The following is a 22,650-nucleotide window of genomic DNA, read 5'->3' as shown; positions in this document are numbered from 1 at the left end:
ATGCATTTTTAGTGCAGTTGGTTTTCTATTTTTTTTCATTTTTTACATAATATATTGCTGAAATTTGTTCAAAGTATAGTCAAATTTCATACTTGAAATATAAAATAGAAACCGAAAACTTATATATATAAGAAAATAGAACGTTAATAGAAACCTCATTTTCAAATAACATTGAAAATCGTTTATTTTCAAATAGAAAATAAGCATACTGATATTTTAAAAATAGCATGCTCATTTGAAAAAAACATGTTCAATTGAAAATAAAATATAATGAATATGCTGATTTAAAAATATCATGCTGATTTTAAAAATAGCATGCTGATTTTAAAATTATGTTACTTTTAAAATAACATGCTAATTTAAAAAACAACATGCTAATTTTAAAAATAGCATGGTACTTTTAAAAATATAATGCTCTTTTCAATATGCTACTTTTAAAATAGCATGCTGTTTTTGAAATCAGCATGATATTTTTAAAAAATAGCATTCTTATTTTAAAAATATAATGCTTTCAATATGCTACTTTTAAAATAGCATGCTGATTTCAATAATAGCATGCTGATTTAAAAAAATAGCATGCTGATTTAAAAAAAATAGCATGCTGATTTCAAAAATAGCATGCTGATTTCAAAAATATCATGTTGTTTTGAATATGTTGTTTTTAAAAATAGCATGCTGATTTCAAAATAACAGCCTCATTCTAAAAATACAACGCTGTTTAAAAAAATATAACGCTGTTTTTAAAATATAACACTGTTTTTAAACTGATTTCAAAAAATATATGCTTTTTAAAATATGCTATTTTGAAAGCAGCGTGGTGATTTTGAAAACAACATATTTTTAATTACGCCTTTCAAAAGATAGCATGTTTTTTTAGTATATACTATTTTCAAATTAAAAAAAACATCATTTTGAAAATAGCATGCCATCTCGAAAGTAACAGAAACAGGTCCCGCTCTTTGTTTTGCATTTCATTTTTTTGTGCAACACACATACAAACCGCATTTTCAAAATAACTCGTACTAACCAACACACAAACCTCGTTCAAAAATGAAAGTAGTGTCTAATCCATTTGAAACCCGGTTAGATTTGATTCTAAAAATACTAGCATCACTGTGGCAAAAAAGGAATATAATTGTAGTCCATAAAGGTAATTATATCAAGGAGGGTACCAGGGTGCGTTATATATATAGACTTGCATAGCAAGTATATTACGCCACATAGGGTTCATACTACCACCAAGTTACTGCCAAGTTCCACTTACTGGACGATCTTCATATCCAGTCAGACCCAAAAGTTATACCACCAAAGTACCAGTTACTACCAATTACCAATTACTACTAAGTTGCACTTACTGGACCCTAAAGCTGATACTACCAACTTGCAGTTACTGGCTATTACATACAGATTATAAAACTAGCGTCAAACTACTGCGGTGGGTCAACGAATCCTCATGCCACTAGCCATGTTCACCCTAAGCCCACCTCCACTCCTTTCCATGAACATGAAGATAGCCATTTGATCTTCTTTCATTCTAGCGCCCTCAACGACTTCTCTCCAGTTCTTCGTCATGATCGCTCGCCCGTCCTTCTTGCCCATCTTGAACAAGACCTTTTTATTACCTTCAAAATGTTCGCTGGTGACACGCACAAGCATGGGCTTTCACAGATAATCTTTGAGGTAGGCCTGACTGTACTCCTTTGAGAAGCACTGATTGCACAGGGAAATAAATAATGTTACATAACAAATGAAGTATAATTGCACAAAAAAAGTAAGAATGATTTGCACAACCACACCCGTCCTCCTCTCTGTCTCTACATGATGGCATTTTCACTAGTGAAGTATGATTTGCAAAAAGAAAAGTCCAAGTGTTTACCATCTTGCTCTTCCCTCTGATGACTGTCGAGCGAGTGACAGTGCTGACATAGTATGGTATGGGAGGTTGGCACTGCTTTACTATGGATTTGAGATAGTCCCACCGATCCTTGTTTAGCAATACATGGTTGCCGTAGAAGATGCGATCCTCGAAAGTTCCTTTTCTCACATGGTATCCCGGACCTGTATCAAAAAAAATTAAGATGACGGAGTAGTAAATAATTTCATATGTAAGATCTAGAACATCAGCACTGGGTTAATGGTCAATGCCTACTCCAATGATCAAGAAATGAAGGACATAGATAACCCAATCACATCCACCCAGCAATATCTCGTAGAAACATGGGCAAATTGAATATTTGATTTTTTTAAACTAACAACTAAACACTGCTCCATGTAAGCTCTAGTTCAGTCAATGTTGATTTGGAAGGTCATTTAGAACCCAAACAGAGTAATGTGTGGTAATCAAGTGTCACTCAAACATCAACTTTCGATATTTCACGGTTCATTTAATATCTGACCAGCCAAATAGAACTTTACCCCGTAGTGCCAAGATAGGATTGTGGTCCACATCTCCATCTCCATCAAAACTATCATCAGTGTCATAGTCGCTAGAGGTGTCGTCATCACCGCTATAGCCGTCACTCCCACGTGAAGTGCCATCTGAAGCATCATCTGAGGTGGTCCGGTGATCACTCTCTTCACTGCTGATGAGGATGGTTTCCCTTGCCATTCAAACCTGTTGCATGCATTGCAATGAACAAATGTTAGTTATTGATATATGAAATCAGTCTTCCATTATGACTTGTTAGCACCATATACAATGTGAATAATCTTTTCGCATACTTCTTGCTAAGTACGTAGTTCATGTATAAACATCTACACGAAAAAGCTAGTCGACAACTATTCGCACGACTAGTCAAGACTAGTGGTTAGACTCATAATCATTGGGCAGACATAACCAATTAGGATATTTCAAGTTTACAATTTTGTGAGCTGGACAAGAAAACTTGGTAACCAACCAATTAGTAGCCATGTAAAAATGAACTATGATTGACTGCTCTCATCGAGCAATACGTGAAACTATAACTGATCTGCCTTTGATCACTGCAAATTTCCTGATGGGCTGTTGTGTGGTACCATCAGGTAATAAATATAAAGTCTTTAAATTGTCCCTTCCCTCACGAATAATGCATTTTCTGCTGTACATAACATTTTTAGAGGTAGCTGTGGAGGTTAATTTTCCAATTTCTAGTGAGAATAAGGACATGATAGAATCTCTCAAGCAAGATGACAGCATAGTGAAGGCTATGAGAACGAGCAAGGTATGCTGACCAATTGTCACCCTTTTGTATACTTGCTATTTATTTACTCATTACTACCCATACCAACAAGTAAAATCATGATTATGAAGTATAATGTCAGAAAATCCAACAGTGAGGAATTTGTTGCAATGTGCACTACTAGCTCACAGGAAATTTTCATTGACCCCAACAAGCCCATACCATATCTTGGAGATAGGCTGACATAATTCAAGTAAGAAGTAACAACAATTAGCAAAAATATGCACCAACCAAAAATATTACATGTGTGCACATATCATCAAAAACATGCACCAATCAAGAGCAGTCTATACTTGACAAATCCTTCAAAATATGCACTAATCATCATACTACCATCGAGTAATACATGAAACTATAACTGATCCTCATTCCATCATTACAAATTTCCTCATGGACTGCTTCGGTGCTCGCCTTTTTAGTTTTTAATAACTAAGCATCAGCAAATACATATACACAGTCTTCAAACTATCCCAACAAACCAAAACATGTGTATGCTCCTGTGAATATACTTTTTCTATATCTAGCAGTGGGGGGCCATTTTCCAGGGGAAAAAGTACTTGATAGCATCTGTCAAGCAAGATGATAGCATAGTGAAGGCTATGTCGACGAGCAAGGTATGCTGGCCAACACCCACCTTTTTCTCTTACTTGCATGAAAGTGTTTACCCATTACTACCCATACGAACAAGTAAACCATGATTACGCAGTACATTGTCAGATATCTTGCTATAAAATTAGTTGTTGCAATATGACGTACTAGTTGACAGTAAATCTGCGAATACCTGAAACATGCACACAAGCAAGTGTCAGATTTTAACCTGGGCGATGCTGCTAGATCGCAAAATTAAGGTCAGATCGACATTAGAAGGGCATGGAAGATCAATCTTACCTGCGAAGTGGTACCAGATGGGGCTGGAGTAGACTTGTTCGAAGCTAGCATCACCGGAGCTTCGGGCGGCGCGACAAGGATTGGGAAGAAGAGGTGCCGTTGTTGGACCTTGCTGTCGACGAAGCAGTGGAGAATCATGGCCGGAGCAGGGGGGAGTGGGTGGCCTCGCAGATCCGGCCGATTTGATGACGACGGGGGCGGCCAAGGTGACGGCTTGGCAAACCCTAGCCGTCGCCCTCCGCGTTGCCTCTCTGTCTCTGCAAAGAACGAAGTGTGGTGGGATTGGGAATGGGGGTGGGGTTGGGGTTGGGGCCATCGCTCGCTTTTCTCTCTGCCTCCCACTTGTGCAGGCCCACAAAACGAACAAAGTGTTGGGCCGGATCAGATGCAGATTTGGTAGCTTTACCAATTCTGGCCAAACACAAAAGATCAGCATGACCACAGGTGTTCTTTTAAAGAAACCCTAAAAATACACTGCTGTTCATATTGCATGTGGATGAGTCTTTCAGTACCAATTGATCTTGAATAATTTTAAGCACTCCACAGTATATATATATATATATATATATATATATATGAAAATAATGGTTAACCAATAAAATGGTAAACTATTAGATGCAAGGTTGCAAATATTTGAAAAAATGAATAATTGAATTGTATGCATTTTTATGATTAAATTTAATAAATGTAACATTTTTGCAAAAACTATGATAAATTAAAATATTAATTGGTATTAAAAAAACCCACGAATGACTACTTATGCCAACCGGAACTTCTTCATGCTTTCGTTTATTCATCTATTCTTTGGCATGCTGGTTCTCATAACGCCTTCTTCGGACCTTCTCTTTGTCCGAAAAATTCCTGAGATATTGGGCTAGCACCTTGTGTTTCGCCCTCACACCATGCTTCATTTGGTATCCTTTGGCAACTCCTTCGGCGTGCTCAAGAATACTAATGAAAGCCGGGTCCAAGTATTTGCCACAGAACGCGCAACGATATGCCATACGCTTAAGCACGTTGCACTGTCCATTCTGCAATTCTTCAAGGGTTTTCTGAGTGTGTGCATCCATCTCTCCTTCGGAAATGTCTGCATAATCATGAGAATAAGGCTGCAAGTTTAAATTATGTATGATATAAGCTGCACCATTGTTTACAGTACCTAATATTCCCTAAGTTTCATACTGTAGTGCCTATAAATTATTTTTAAAGTAAATATTTATTAACTTTGAAAATTTAAGGAGAAAAAAGCAATATCAAATCCATATGAAAGCATAAATCATATGATGTACTTTTAAAAAAAATGTCAATAAACATGCACAACCTTTATGATGTCTGACTTTTAGCATAAAACCAAAACGCACTAAATTGTGGAGTGGATGAACCATTAATTTCTCAAAGATTGATTGAATAAATAATGATCATTACATACTGATGATCAACATTATATTTAGAGCTAGATTCCATTATGCCAATTCAACAATGTATTGATGGTTTAATGATTAACCTCTAACCTTAAACTTGAAGACAGATCTAGGGTTAAAAAAAATTAAAATTACCGTAACAGAATTCCAGTCCATGCCGTGCATGTGCTGCTGCTTGTGATCGACGACGGAGTACTGCACCTCGTTGACACGATGCTTCTCTGGGTCGGACACCGAGTAGTCCAAAGCTTTCTCGTGGGGATCCTCATCCATGCGATGGACGATGACGTCAGTGGTTAGCTCCGCAAGTCCACGATCTGTCATGACGGCGTCCATGACAGCCCCCCCACGTCCATGGCCCCGCTCTGTCACGACGGCCAATCGACCTCCACGAGTGGATTTCATATCCGACGGCAGCGAGGCGGGGGTGTGAGCGGCGGCGATAGTTTTAGAGCGTGCCCTAGGGGGAGAGATGCGGGGAGTAATTGGTAGTTACCTACTATAGCGGAAATACTTCGGCGTTGGGCACCTATAATGCAGCCGGCTTATTTAGGCGCTTAATTAGGATCCTGGAAAAAAATCACAATCTTAGGCGCTTGGGGCAGGCACTGGATTTTGTACATCTACGTGATGCAATCCAAAGTTCGTGTCCGGGGTGGATGGGTTGGGGATTGAAAATTTTGTACATAAACCCTGGTGCTCAAGACTTGTGAAACATCAGATCAAATTGTCATCAATTGATCTAGAAATTTCAAACCGAGAAAGAAATGTACGCAGAGGCCACTATAGTATTACTTGGATCGAGACTTTGTGATCATCATGTATCCACGCCACAGCCAACATGATGGTCTCCGTGGCCATGTAGACATCACACCATGCACCGTTGGCCATCTAGAACCTCTAGCCATGCATCGATAGTCGTCACGTCTTGCATGCATTTGTGATGCTAGCAATGTCATCACGTGATGTCATAAACTAAAAGGCGTGTGACAATAATTTGAAAAAACAACAAGAAAATACTCCGTCCCAAAATTTTGACTAAAACATGATTTGATACGTTGGTATTTACACAAATCAAAGACAAGAATTTTGGGACGGATGGTGTACTAAAGCATCATTATTCCAATCTTAGGTTGCTATAAGAGAAGCTTGGATTTCCATCTACCAAGCTGAATGCATCTCAAGGCTACAATTCCATTGCACTGGTACGTTAGATATGTAGTCGGCACACAACTTAACATGCATAGTTGTACCATAGTTGAACAGTAATCATACGGTACTTCTTAACATAGTTCATCCATAAAGTCTCGCCAACATACCACAAACTAAGGTAGTACTTAACCTAGTTCAGACCAAAAGAGCTTCCATTCTAGCTACCAGGGTGCGCGCACTGCCCTAAACCCCCTCCAAGAACTCAGCAAGGGCCGCGTGTGCCACCCTGGAAGCATATCCATGGGCGTGGCTAGCGGCTCGTCCGAGTGCATGCTGGATAATACTCATACGGGTGTTATTAACCTTGTGGTTGCAGAAAGGGCATCCGTAGCGCCCAGCACTAGGCCTGACACGTCTGGCATGCACACCACCGACAAGCTCCCTCCCCTTGCGATTCCTGTAGATCATCTGGCCTTCTTCGTCACTATCGACGTCTTCAGATAGTATCTACATGTAGTAAAAAATGTTGCGTTAATAATGGGAATTCAGCAGGCACAGAGTATATGAAACATAATATTATAGATGATAGTGTAAACCCAAAACCCTAAATGATCTTGATGAAAGAAATGTGTTGTTTATTAGGTGCTACATAAACAACCAATGGGATAACATATAATAGAAAATAATGAAGGATCAACCATGTGCCAAGCACCCAACAAAGTTACCACGACGATGAGAGCACACAACTTAATGCAAAAAAATCACTCACGACGTAAAATACATGAACTGATGATGTACCATGGCAGAGCTGCATAAAGATGTACCAATGCGAAGATTTAAAACTTACATGGATGACTTGCTGATGTGTCACTGGTGCATGACTCTATAAAATAGGTAGTGAGTTCTATAAATTTAGCAATATAGGAAAAGAGAGACGTCTCTAGAACAGTAAAAAAATCAACTACATATGTATTCTCCAAGCTTCCAACACACCTCCCTTGCTCACTGATATACTCCCTCCGTTCCAAAATAGATGACCCGACTTTGTATTAACTTTGTACTAAAGTTAGTACAAAGTTGAGTCATCTATTTTGGAACGGAGGGAGTATTTGCTAGTCAATTAGTAAGATTTGACTACCATATCCAGCTACTATTTCCTGGTTCTCTATCTTAAAGATACCGCCAGTTGTCTATCTTATGGATCTCGTTAGCTAACCACAAATTGCTACAAAAATAAGACCATTCTCTTGCTTTCTTGCATCCAGTCCATTGTCATAAAAGAGCCACCCTGTATTTTGTGTGGTTAGGATCATGGATATTGAAAGTCTCCATGTTATCGTCGTGGCAGATTCCCCTGTTGATACCCTGGCCGTCAATGGTCCTTAACTATTCAACATTCTAGATAAGTAGTTATTATGAATTCTGACAAGAAGCGATCCAAAAATTTTTATTTACAAAGAAACAAATTAACAATGCTCAAGTAAAACAATGATGAAATCCAGCTTCTTTATGCATTAGCCGCTGCCCAGAGATAATCAATGCTTAAAATCATTGTCACAATCACTTGGGTAGATCATTAAATTAAAACAAAAAATCAGTGCTCAAAGAACAAAACCAGCAAAGCATTTACTCAACATTTTAAGACCTTATTTTCCTAGTACATAACTCGTGCTCAGCGCAAATCAATATTTATGTTATTATCACAATCATCTGCATAGGAAATTCAATTCCAAGGTGCAGCTACGAAATAGTATAAGCACAATAACCAACCATAGCCGGATTATTAGCAGAACAATTTATATAGATCAAAAAATGACCTCTAAAGTGCTCAACACATGTAACCTAGCAAGTTAGGTAACACATCTACACAATCTGGATAGGCATCTCATCGATTAAAGAAAAAAAGAAACCATGTCCTTCCCCAAAAATAGAGAAAAGGACAAACCAGACAAAATCTAGGATTTTACAATAATAATAAAGGAGATAGATGACTAACGTCTTCTTCGTCGACGTCGACGGCGACCACAGGCTCGGGCACAAGAGGAACCAGCGGCAGAGGAACCGGCTGCGGCAGAGGAGCCACCTGCTCCGGCAGAGGAGCCACCTGCTCCGACAGAGGAGCCACCTGCTCCGGCTGATGAGCCACCTGCTGCAACCGAAGAACCTGGACGGCAACAAGGACGTCAAGCCCGCCCGTGCTAGATTATTAACACAATAACTTATATAGATCAAAAAATGACATATACATGGCTCAACAAATGTAACCTAGCTAGACAGCATCCGATCCAGGATTTCACACTAGGGTGTTCAAAAATTTATATCGTTAACAAAAAACCCACAAATAATTTTGATACAGAGGGAGTAATATCTGAAATGTTCATGTGAAAATAATTTCTATTCCATCAAAAATGTTCATGAATGACAGAAAATAAGAATTATTTACTGCATGACCATAGAATGAAATCAATGATAATTGGGCTCCAAGAAGCAAGCAGTTTTATACGAATTGGCATGAAGTTTAGTGAACAAACTACACCACTTTTAGTCCATTTACCTTGCATACACCTTCCTTAACTTTCTACCAAAAAATTGGTGCGTACAGATGTACACCCATGCACCCATGTGGACCTATCCCTGAACCTAGATCTACAGAATCTAGGCAGGAAAACAGAAACCCTAGTCTTCCCCAAAAAAGGAGGAAAGCACTCACCAGATAAAACTTTGGATTTGGCCTAATAAGGAAGATAAATGACCGACCTCTTCTCCATCGTCATCGCCGTCGACCACGGGCTCGGGCGGAGGAGTCAGCAGCCACGGCAGAAGAGTCACCTGCACAGGCGGAGGAGCCACTTGCTCCGGATGAAGATCCAGGACGGCGACGGGGATGTCAAGACGGCCCTGCTGTCCGCTCGACCCCTCGCCGGCGGCCCGGGTGTCACCCCCGGCATGGTCCATCCCTCCCATGGTGCGCGGCATCTCGACGGCGGAGGTGCGCGGCATCTCGATGGCGGAGGTGCGCGGCATCTCGAGGGAGGAGGTGCAGCAGCGGGAAGGGTGCACGGTGAGCGGTGAGGCGTGGGAGGAGAAAACCCTCGTCTGTGGATTTGTGGATGGGGAAGAGGACGACGCGACCGACAACGAGTTTAATAATCGAGAAGCGGAGCGGCCGACTCTAGACTTTGGGATGACTTAATTAGTACTACTTTGGCCACGTTCCACCACCCCATGCGTTGTTCACACCGCCCCTGATCTGCTAGGCAGGTTTGAGATGAGCACGATCGTGCACAGCCAGGATTTAGGAGTAACGCACGTGTCATGTCGTATTTTTTAATATGTTGTAAAACTTTAGAAACAAAGCAATGGCAGATGAAAAGTTACAAAAATTCAGAACTAGTGGTCATCGGCTTTGATGTAAAAACAATTGATTTGTTTAATTTATTTGTTAATTCCTAAATATTGAATTTAAACATGCACGTAAATCATGGCGGTTAGTTCACATTTGTCTCATCGTTGATTGGTCGGCGTTGGGCACCTTCAATGCAGCGGCGCTTATTTAGGATCCTGGAAAAAAAATCACAAGCGTAGGCGCTTGGGGCAGGAGCTAGGAACTGGATTTTGTACATCTACGTGATGCAATCCAAAGACCGTGTCCGTGGTGGATGGGTTGGGGGTTGAAAATTGTGTACATAAACCCTAATGCTCAAGACTTGTGAAAACATCAGATCAAATTGTCATCAAGTGATCTAGTATTACTTGAATCGAGACTTTGTGATCATCATGTAGCCACGCCACAAACACGATGGTTCTAGTATTACTTGGATCAACACCTTAGGCAGCAAACTACTGTATTTCCTTTTTGAGTCACCATCTTCCTTCTTGAAAACCACATGTACACACTCATCATGTATACCATAACACATCAGAATCTATTAACGAGCGCTCACAAGCTTAACTAGCTTCAAACGAACCTAGCCAATCAGGGTTTTATGCTACTTAATCTAAATGAGCTGATGATTAATGAGCACGAGTTTAAAAAGCAGAGATGCCAAACCACACACCAATTAACATAGTTCTACCTTAGTTCAACACTTCCATATATACAAAAGCAAGCACCACTTAGTAGTACTGGTGCACATAGTTCGACCATAAACGTTCACCAAGAAAGTATAGCATAGGGTAGTACTTAGCATAGTTAAAACCAAAAGAGCATCAATTCTAGCTGCGAGGGTGCGCACTTCCCTAAAGCCTCAAAGAAGCCTCATCAAGTACTCGACATACAGGGCGTGCTTCCCCCTGAAAGCGTGGCCATTCTTGATGTTGCCTTGGGATGTTCCGACTGCATGGTTGATGGTACTTCTCAGGTCGCCTTTCATCAGCTTGTTGCAGTAAGGGCATCCGTAGCCCCCCCCCTTCCGATTCTTGGTCTGATACGTTTCTCGAGCACACCACTGTTCAGCTCCCTCGCCTTCTGCCTCCTGTAGATCATCTGGGTTTCTTGGTCGCTGTCGACGTCATCACTTAGGACCTACATGTAGTACCAAATGTTGCGTAAGTATGTCTAATATGAGAATTCAGCAGGCACAGAGTCTATGAAACATAATGTAATTGATGACAGCGTAAAATATCTTCAAGTGATGTTGAAAAAATAAATGCATAACTTATTAGTTGGTACATAAGCAACTAAATGGGATAGTACCATATAGTAAAAAAATGAAGGATCAATCATACATGTCGAAGAGAGCACTAGCATTGCCACATTTTGCCACACATTTTCCCCAAGCTTGCCTAAGGTTAGTTCATCAAAATGAGAGCCACAAGTTGGCAAGCCTAAGGGAACCTTGCCACACTTTTTGTGTGTATGCCATGTGGGACCCAAGTGTGGCTTGCCTAAGGTGTGGCTGGAACCAAACACTCACATGAGTTGGTCAAACTTGCCTAACCTTAGGTATGGCAATCTTTGGCAAAGGCACTAACCAAACAGCCTTTAGTGCAACAAAATTCACTTGTTACGTAAAAATGCATGAACTGATGATGTAACATGGCAGAGCAGCATACAGATGTACTAATGCAAAAAAAAAGACTTATAACTTACATGCATGACTAGATAAAATAGCTCGTGGGCTGTATCTATTTAGGGTTAGAATTTTGTGTGTTTATGATGATGGATATTGAAAGTCCACATGTTATCGTCGTGGATGTTTCCCCTGTTAATCGATACCCCACCCATCAATGTTCCTGAACCATTCAACGTTCTAGGTAAAGTAGTTAATTATTATGAATTATGACAATAAGTGATCCCAAATGTTGTACTTACAAAAAAGGGTTTTTATCATTTATGCCACCAGCTGTGTCCCACAATTAAGTATCACCACTAGGAATTTCTACTGCTAAAAAAGCCATTGCTTCTTTAGACACATGCTCAAAAATGCCACTGCACATCATTATTGTGATATCAAATCTATCTTGACATGCTATAATGGCATCAATACCTATGGACCAACATGCCAACTCTCCTTCTATCTCACTACAATAAAGTGTGGGCCCACTTGATCCCAACATCGTTCTTATTTTCCTGTAAAATTATTCGCTTACTTACTCCTCACAAGTGGGGCCATACTTATCATTGTGAGATAGAGAGAACTGAAATGTGGGCCTGGGCATTTTTTGTCATATTGGATGGTCAACAAGTTTTAAATGAAAATAACAATGTCTAATGGCATTATTGAGCAAACATCTAACGGAACGATGGCATTTTTTATACATCTAATGGCATTTCTGAGTAAGCATGTCACGAATCGATGGCATTTTTGAGCGGCTGTAACTTCTAAGGGAAAAACTGAGTAGTGGGATACAACTGGTGGCATAAATGATAAAAACCCTACAAAAGAACTAATTAAAACAACTCAAGTAAAACATTGATGATATCCAATTTCTTTCTAAAATAGCCATTGCTTAGAGATAATCAATGTTTAAAATCATTGCCACAGCCACTTATGGAACATTTAAACCAAAGATCGATCAAGTGCAACCAAACATGTACTCAACATTTTAATACCTTATTTGCCTTGTACTGACCAGAGAAAACCTAGGATATTACAAAATAAATAAATAAATAAATAAAGGGGATAGATGACTAACCACTTCTTCGTTCTCGTCGGCGACGACCACATGTGGGGGCAGGGGAGGCAACAACCGCGGCAGACGAATACCCGACTGAGGCTGAGGAGCCACCACCTGCTCCGGCAGAGGAGCCAGAGGAGCTACCTGTTCCGGATTATTAGCAGAATAATTTATATAGGTCAAAAACTGACATATACATGCCTCAATAAATGTAATCTAGCTACACAGCTGCGGATCCAGGATTTCATACTTGGGTGTTCAAAAATTTATATTGCAAACTAAAACCACAACAATATTTTTCAAATGGAGGGAGTAATATCTAAAAGTTTCATGTGAAAAGATTCTTAGTCCATCGTACTGACAGTACTGACATGAATGACAGAAAATGAAGATTATTTACTTCATGACCATACAATATGACATTTTCATAAACAATGCATGGTGTTGTTATCCTTAAGTTGCAGAAAATATTTTCACAATCACCTACGTAGGCAATTCAATTCCAAGGTCAAGCTATGTATTTGTATTAGCACAGTCACCAAACCTAGGTGGCTTTATTAGCAGAATAATTTATCTACATCAAAATATTGCCTATACAGGGCTCAACATATGTAACCTAACTAGTTACCTAACAAATCTACAGAATATTGATATGGAGTCCATCGATCAAAGATAAAAAGAAACCCTGGCCTTCCCTAAAAATAGAGAAAAGGACTGACCAGAGCACACCTAGGATTTTACAAAAAACTAAAGGAGATAGATGACTAACGTCGTCTTTGTTGACGTCGCCAGCGACCACAGGCTCGGGCACCGAAGGCGTCACCCGCGGTAGAGGGGACACCTGCTCCGTCTGAGGAGCCAGAGCAGCTACTGGGGCCCACATAAATGGCTGTGCAAGGATAGTTTCATGTCGGTCAAGTACCATATATAAGAAATTTCGGCCAAAAAAAAATTCGGGTGTAGTACTGTACGTCTGTACCGGTGCTGCTGCTATCAAAATTTGGCATCAACACATTTTGGATGCACGAGAACCATGAGATCCGAGTGGTTCGTAGATCTTAAATAAAGATAACCTATACAATGAGGAGCCGACCCCCACACCCATGCACCCATGTGGATCCGCCCTGAAACCTAACGGATCTAACGAATCTAGGTTGACACCTAGGATTGACCAGAGCACACCTAGGATTTTACAAAAAAATAAAGGAGATAGATGACTAACGTCTTCTTTGTTGACATCGCCGACGACCACAGGCTCGGGAACATGAGGCGTCACCTGCTCCGTCTGAGGAGCCAGAGCAGCTACCTGGTCCCACATAAATAGCAGAATATTTTATATAGATCAAAAAATGTCATATACATGCCTAAACTAATGCAACCTAGCAACACAGCTTCGGATCCAGGATTTCAAAGTTGGGTGTTCAAAAATTAATATTGCAAACCAAAACCACAACAATATTTTTCAAACGGCCATCAGCCTCCTAGCCTCACAACTCCAGTTCTCCAGCCTTGTGAACTCCAGTTTTTTTCCTGCGAAACACGAATGGCAAGTTGCTGTTATAGGTTAGGACTTAGTGAAAATTACAGTTATGTTGAAACAGTTATAATGACAAACAGTGTTGACATGATGGTTACAACAAGTAAACAAAACCAAGCTCACAAGTGCAACTTACTTTTAACATCAAACAATTATATTAACATGGCCACTTTAGAGCAAGATTTTACCATGCAACATAAACTTGTCATAACAACAAAAGGCATGGCATGAAAGTATTGACAACATAATGCAAATAAATTTTAGGAAGCATGGCCATAGAAGTTATATTTTTAGTGGCAACCTTCAAGCAAAGTTGCATAGTTTTATAATAGAAAGGGCTGCTGTTACTGGTAGAGGCACACTGAGGTTGGCTAGCCATCGAGGATGACCAGTGGGCCAGGGGCCACATGACTGGGAGCATTTGTGTGTGCGTGACTGCCATGGGACCCGGATGTCAGTGGCTTACTTTGAAAACAAAAGGGGTGGTTTATAGTTTAGTGGGAACCATCAAGCAAATTCACAAAGTTTTATAGCTGACAGATTTATACTTGCTGAGATGCACAGAGTAAAATGATGGCATGTTGGAGGCAATAAATAAATATGCTACATGGCTTGTCATGGCATCTAATTGCACAGAATGCTAAGTACAAATAATGGAAAACAAGACATACAACATGAGCATCTCCATAAGAGCTGGTAGCTCTACCAAAAAGAAATCAACAACTCAAAAAAAAGGTTCAAATATAGTATCAAGCACTTAATAATAGAAAGACACATAACAAATTTTTGGAGTACAAGTGTAGGTGAACAGCAAATACTACCACTACAACAGTACAAATTTAGCCTAGGGTTCATATACATCATAATCCAGCCCCCAAAAGCATGTACTCAATCACTACCACCGCAATTGTAAGCACGAGCAGTAGGAAGATTAGGAGTGGGGAAGCTTACCCTAAACAACGGTACCACCGCCATTCAAACGAGGGGAGCGGCGAGGGAAGCGTGGAGAACGGCGTGGAAGCGATGTCGTGACCACTGTCCTCCTCCTCTTGCGCTTCGGAGTCATCTCCGACTCGGTTGGAGGCTCCACAATCTACAACGGCACCTCGTGCACCGTGGGTTCCTGATCCAGTGGATGTTCTACCCTGGATCTGAACGCCCACCACCTGCGCCTATCCCACGGGCTGGACGAATTGGCCTGCTCCATCGCCCACAGGAGGATCTCGATGTCGTGCCTCGGTTGTGCGGGCGGGGGGAAAAGCTTTTTCTTCTCCCTAGATGTCATTTCCCTCAAAGTGGCCCTTGCTGTCCAGTGCAACTGCCTTATGTTGTTAAACCAAGAACGGATCTCCATCAACCTGGCCATCTTTACCTGGTCGCCACCGGCGATCTCCACGAAGTCGGCGTTCTCGCCGCCGGCGATCTGCTCCTCCATCGAGGTTCTTGCGTGGATGGAAGAAGGGGGTGGGATGTGGAAGAGGAGACGAGCAAAGTTGTGGCCGCGAGAAGGAGGAGAAGGAGAGGGAGAATATGTCACGGTTATAATGGCGATGGGTGAGGGGAAGGACGATGGCGGCGGCGGTTCTGCATTGGATGAGAGGGGCGGCGGTTCTGCATTGGATGAGAGGGGTGGCGCGTGATTGTTTTCTTCCTATGACTTTTTTTGAGACAATTTTTTCCTATGACTAAAATGCCAGAGATTAAAACGGTTCCAAAAAAGCCCAACCACTGTAAAACTTTGTATAATAAATATAGATAATTCGGGCCAACCAAAGCCCACAACATGAATTAATAGTATGCTTACAACTTAAATAACACCAAGTCAAATATAGATAGATAGATTTTTTAGCTAAAAAAGATAGATAGATAGATGGCCGCCGCTTCTCCACCAGGCTCCTCCTTGCTCCTCCTCCGGGCGCCCTTCACTGCTCCTCCGCGGTGTTGTTGATGGGGTATGGCAGAGTATGCATGCGCTCGTCGGTGGGGAAGATGTTGTCGTAGTCCATGAAGATGTTATGGGTGGTGAAAGCTATGAACTCGCAGCCACACCAGAACATGCGGCCGAGGAGGTAGAACGCGTCGAAGGGGTTAGTGAAGTGGGCAAGGATAGCAACCACAACCCCGTTGTGGATGACCTCCTCGACTCGGTACATCCTTGGAGATCCCCGAGGGAGGTGCCTGTAGCCGGCCCGAAGGAAGAAGTCGGTGAGCCCCCTTGTGCCCCTCCACCTTGACATTGCTCACACACGAAGGGTGCTCTCGACGTACACCCCAACGGGGTAGAGCATCTCCGACACGGTGGGGGGGAAGCAGTAGGTTGGCCCGGTGTACTACATGGCTGCGGCGGGCTGGTTCTTGGGGATGTTTGTGGTGAAGAAGAAGAAGGGCAGGTGCAAAATGCAGGTGGGAGAGTATGGGAGATGGATGAAGGGTGTGAGAGGAAGAGGAACATGATAGGTGGCTTAAATAGCCACCGTGGCAGTAATGGGGTCAAATGTGAACAAATTTTCCACCCACCGCGGCATCGGGAGTGTACACGCGTGGGAAACTATAGTGTGAATCAAAATGCTAAGTTTAAGTGCTGGCCTATGTGCCGTCGGTCGGGTCAACCGGGGACGGCTCTGCGGCGCGTGCTCCTTCGCGTATGTGCACGCATGCAACGTAGGCTTAAGCGGACGCATGCATGCAACCGCATGCAACATAGGCTCGCTCAGGCGCATGCAATGGCGGCGGACATCGCTCGGTCCAACGGGTGGGCTTCTTTATAGAGCCCAACGACACGATGCATGGCAGCCCACCCTCGAGCGCAGAAAAAAAGAGGCGCAGAAAAAAAATGGAAGTATTAGTATGATTTATCGACGCGAAAGCCCTAGATAATCCTTACAATGTCAAAAAGCTACGAAACTTGGCAATGATGCTAGTCATGTTGGTACAAGGTTGTTGGTCCACTTCAAGGATGTCGAAAAAAACATGCTTCGAGACGGACCCTTCCCGTCCCGAAAGGCCTCCCATGAAGCAGGTTCAGAATGACACCGAATTTTTCCAGGATGTAAGTCCAATGAGATCAACACTTGTTCATGTTGGCCAATGTGGGACTGACCGTCGAAGGAGATAAAGATTGATACTTGTTCATGTGGGCCCATATTTTTTTACATTTGGTGTCGATAGAACACAAAAAACAAACATGACTATATGCTTTTAGGTCTTCACCCTCCCCAATTTGTTGGCCAACTCAGCATGTTTTGCCTTAAGATGCCACCTCTTTCTGTAAGCTGCAATTGCTGTGGTTTTGGAATGCTGGTTCTCTTTCCTGCAGAACGGGCATTTATAGAGAACGTTACACCGGTACACAATCTTTGCAGCCATGAGCCACTTGAAGATTTTTTCTGAAAGCTTCCCTCAGCTGTAGGTAGTTCTCCCACTCTTCCAAATCTGCAATCTGGTATTAGAAGAAAAAAAATCTCATGCCAGCGAATTGTACATTATATCAAAGGCAGGTAATAGATTGTTTTTTCTTTGTATTGGTTTCCTAAAACTTTGGTTATATGAAAGACAGGCATAAAATGGAATACAAATGATCCATTCATCTAAATTTGCAAACCCTAGGACTGATAACCGTACGATTAATCAAAAAAAAGGCGAACAGTATGATTGTCTATACGAATAGCGAGGAATAACAAGAGAGCAATTTCTAGGGTTAACCTCGAGAAGGCAAATTCTAGGGTTAATATCTGCAGACACTAACCGATTCGTCGTCGTTGGTGCTGTGTTGTACCAGCTGCGGCTGCGAATCAGCAGCGACGACGTCCTTGTCGACCAGTTCCTTCATGGGGTCCACATCCGCCGCACGGAGCGCACCAGCCACACACCCTCTCCCGGCAGGTAGGATCATCCTCGCCGGCAAGAATGTGGGCCTTTTGGCGGCGGCGAGTAGTGGGCGGCGACGAAGACGTGGGTGGATAGGCAGAGGCGATCGAGCGCTGGAGGCGGGAGCGAGATTTGGGGAGTGAAAATTCAATTTGATTGGGAGAGAGAGGTCAAGGCCGCGCACAATTCATCACTTTTGAAATTTAGGTACAAACATGAACGTATACGACATCGTGCACACCCAGAGATTTGCCCGAACCAACCAATCAACCAACCAAGTAAAAGAAAAAGTGCACAATGTCGGTCCACAAACTTGGCAACATAAACCGAACACCAAAATAGTGTGTTAAAAAAACAGCAAAATAGGAGGGACGCTTTTTTTGTTTTGTGCAGTACTCCTAAATACTAGAAGGGAGAACTACTGAAAAAAATACTAGAAGGGACAGTTGGCACATTTAATTTCACATGGCATCTACTAGCTTTTTTGTTCATCACTAGCTATGTTGTACTGATTAGGTAAAATGAATGGATAATTATTAAACCCTAGCTATTGTTAAGGTTTATCGGTGTGTGTCTACGTGGCCAAGTGTGCTTGCATGGTGTGGGTCCAGGTGAGTGTGATGCACGGGACGGGCCTTTGTGGTTAGGGCCCACATGAAGCGGCACCAAAGTTTGAGGAAAGTGAAGGAACGAGCCCCACACACCGTCCGCATGCCGGACTTGTTACCTCCCATTGTCTATATCCAACATGCGATATGGCCTCGTTTACACTTACCCCGCGTGAGGGTTTATGCATGCCCCTCTCGGTGTTTGACCATACCCTTCATGGGTCATATGATGAGACCACGCCATCCCCGTGATGCACCGCCTAGGCATAAACCGGGCGCGTTACCTCTCGGTAGCTAGATCCAAACCATGCACCCCCGCTGTTTAGACCCAAGTGGAGTAGCACCTAGACACATGCCCTAGTTGCCCACAGCCTACATGAGGGCCTACGCATGCCGCTGTCGATGTTTTAGCACACCCTCTAGGGGTCGTATGATTACACTTGCGCTAGGTCCCGTGAATTTTTGGCCCCTCGATAATTTGCATGGATTATAACGGCAGATGATGAGCATCATAGCCTAGAGAACGGCGTCGAGGCCACCCCTCCCTTTGGTAGCATATGGTGCATATATGGACCAAAGAGCTTAACATGGGGCTTTCATCCCAATCCTTGCTATGATTTCATGTGGCCGCCGTAGATCTTGAACTTTCGATGTTACAACCCTAGAAATGCGGTAAATGTCCCAAATATGGGAGGGAGGGGGGGGAAGGCCATGCAATAAATGATCCCCATAATTTTATGTTTGTTTTATCTCGCAAGACAAACAAGTTTTTTAAAATAAGGGTTTTTAGCATGTTTTAATAAGGATTTTATAATTTCACATTATAAGGTGCTTATTTTTTCCTAAAACAAATGTGTTGTAAACGCACAAAGCTCCACATTGAGCCTCTCACCATCACGTTCACGTTGAACGCACCCTAAAATGAAGGAGGTAGATTGAATCTCCCCACGGGGGGCAACCTCCAGCTAGTAGCTAAATATGGTTAGTTGAGAATTTCTCCCCAAGTCGTTTTTTGAGGCAAAATCACTTTATTTTTTTTCCCTCCAATATTGTGGCGAAATACATGGAAGAAAAATCGTGGGAGGCACGGTGGAACGAGTGCACCTGTTTTTCCCCTCCAAAAGTGCACTAGTTGCCATATTGCATGTGAACGTGTCACCTATACAAACAATTGAATTGTCATTTTTATTTTGTTAACAATTCCTAAATATTGAATTTCAGCATGCACCTACCCCATGTCAGTTAGGTCAAATTTGTTTTATCCAAGCTCCGCCAGCGACCGTGCAGATTCTTGTACCATGCACGTGCTGCTCCGGGCCTCTGGCGTCCGGTACCGGACATGGGAATCTAGATGTGATGCAATACAATTCATGTTGACCCATATCATGCACCCTTAGCCAACCAAGCCGACAACATGCACCGCTAGCCACCTTGATGTAGACCATGCGGTAGTGTCCACAATGGGAAAAGATGCTCAGTTGGACATGTTTGCTGGCACTAGTGCATGATGCCCAATCTCGGTGTGCAAGACGGGTAGCCGTGTGTCGCTTTGACATGCTTGGCTTACGGAGGGAGGGACTGGTTGGAGAACTAACAAACTGAGGTGGGGTCAAGGGTGGATGGATGGTGTGGGTCAACTTGGGTAAAGGGGAACGGTTTGAGGCCATTTGAACAATGGATGCCATGGCTATGGTCATGAGCTACCTCACTTGCCTTACCACGAAATTTTTCATAAGGGGACAGTGTAAACCTAAAAATTTTGAGTTTTATTTTTGGATATCCTGTTTGTTACATTTATGGCATCGTGTACAACAAATTTGGGGTTATTTTGGAGATGGTAAAAAAAATCACTTCATTACAAACGGACCGTTTGGTCTCACTTAAGCGGGTTTTTCTAACAAGGTGGTTTTTTCGACCACATCCAAATCACCTGAAATTTTTTACGCATGATCTTTTCGTAAACATAGACGGAATTTGAAAGTTTTCCATTTTTTAGAATTTAATATAATTTATAGTGGCTCAGTGAAACTCAGGTACATACCTCTGACTTTACCCTAAGGGGACAGTGTAAACTTCATTATTGCTGAATTTTCTTTGATAATCATGTTTATTACATGGATGTGACTGTGTTAAAAAATTGGGTGATTTGGAAAAGAAAAAGCCCACCAACTAATAGGAGATATCAAACCCCATGGCCTACATATGACTAGAAACCCGACAACCATATGGGCCAGGATGCAGTCCCGTGGGACGTTGATTTCTCCTGCTAGTAGGCCCTACAGGGCATACACAGAAGTGGATAGGGAACTTGCTGTTTCAGTGAGAGAGGCTCATGCAATTGGTGTCTCAGCCGCGTATATAAGTAGGTGCGTGCGCGTCTCGCTTGGCGAGGTGGGACTAAACTCCCACCACCCGTCAGTTGCGCCCGGTGCGTCTCAGCATTGGGCCAAATTTTGTTGGGTTGTCCCAGGCAAACCTCACTCGCGTGCTGGACCACGCGTCCCTGTAGATGGTTGGGCTGGCCCATCATGTACGCATATCCTTTTTGTTTTTTGTTTTTCACATATTCTCTTTCATTCATTATTATACAGTTCTAAAACAAAGGTTGTTATAAACACACAAAACTCCTTCTTCAGCCTCTCACCATCACGTTCATGTTGAACTCACCCTAAAATCAAGGAGAGGTAGATCGAATCTCCCCACGGGGGACAACCTCCACGGAGTAGCTAAATATGGTTACTTCAGATTTTCTTCCCAAGTCATTTTTTGAGGGGAAAATACATTTTTATTTTTTCCTCCAATATTTGTGGCGAAATACATGGAACAAAAATCGCGCACTAGTAGAAAACAGGGCTTTGGTCCAGACCGGGTCAGCCCATTAGTCCCGGTTCAGTCTAGAACCAGGACCAATGTGGGCATTGGTCCCGGTTCGTGAGACGAGGGGGCCGGCCGGGCCACGTGGTCCGTTGGTCCCGGTTCGTCTGGACCTTTTGGTCCCGGTTGGTGGGACGAACCGGGACCAATGGGCCTCGCTCCTGGCCCATCACCATTGGTCCCGGTTGGTGGCTTGAACCGGGACCAAAGGCTCCCCTTTAGTCCCGGTTCATGCCACCAACCGGGACCAATGAGGTGCCTATATATACCCCCTCACGCAAGAGCGGAGCACAGTGCTTTGTTTTTTCTGGCCGAGGGGGAGATGGCTTTGTGGTGTTCTAGCTCACCTCCTATGCACATGAGGTGTTCGATGGAATGCCCGAGCCACACTACTTAAGCTTTCTCCTCTCGAAGCTCGACCTCCAAGCTCCAATTTCCTCGAGATTTGTCTAGATTTAGCGGTCCATCACGCCCCGTCCCCGTCTTCACCGTCGTCGATCACCCGCGACGATCTCATCACCGACACCACCGTGGTGAGCCTCTTGTTCTTATCTTCTTTCTGAAAGGAAAAATATTCTTACTTGTATGTTTAGATAGATACTTGTATCATTTTCTTACATTTATTATTGCATCTTATATAGTGCGATGGTTTTGGTATCCGCCCCCGTCGGCCCTCGTCCTGTCTATGATTGGGATGTGGTATGTATATTATCTTTATAACTATTGGTTCATTTATTGTTTATGAAAATTATGCCGACCAACGTGACATAGATTTTATTTATCTAGGATGTATGTGAATCGGAAATGCCAACCGACCCTATTGTCGAGAGGTTAAATTTAGTTGAAGAAGAAAACAATTTGTTGAAGGAAAAAATAAAAAAAATTGAGGAGGAGAAGATGATATTGGAGTTGCATGTTGCGGATGTCGTCGATGATCACAAGATCAAGATGGATGCAATGTGCTT

Source organism: Triticum aestivum, chromosome 4A (assembly GCF_018294505.1).
Source record: "Triticum aestivum cultivar Chinese Spring chromosome 4A, IWGSC CS RefSeq v2.1, whole genome shotgun sequence".
Taxonomy (NCBI): domain Eukaryota; kingdom Viridiplantae; phylum Streptophyta; class Magnoliopsida; order Poales; family Poaceae; genus Triticum; species Triticum aestivum.
The sequence above is the reverse complement of the archived record's forward strand: the minus strand, read 5'-3'. Positions refer to the sequence as shown.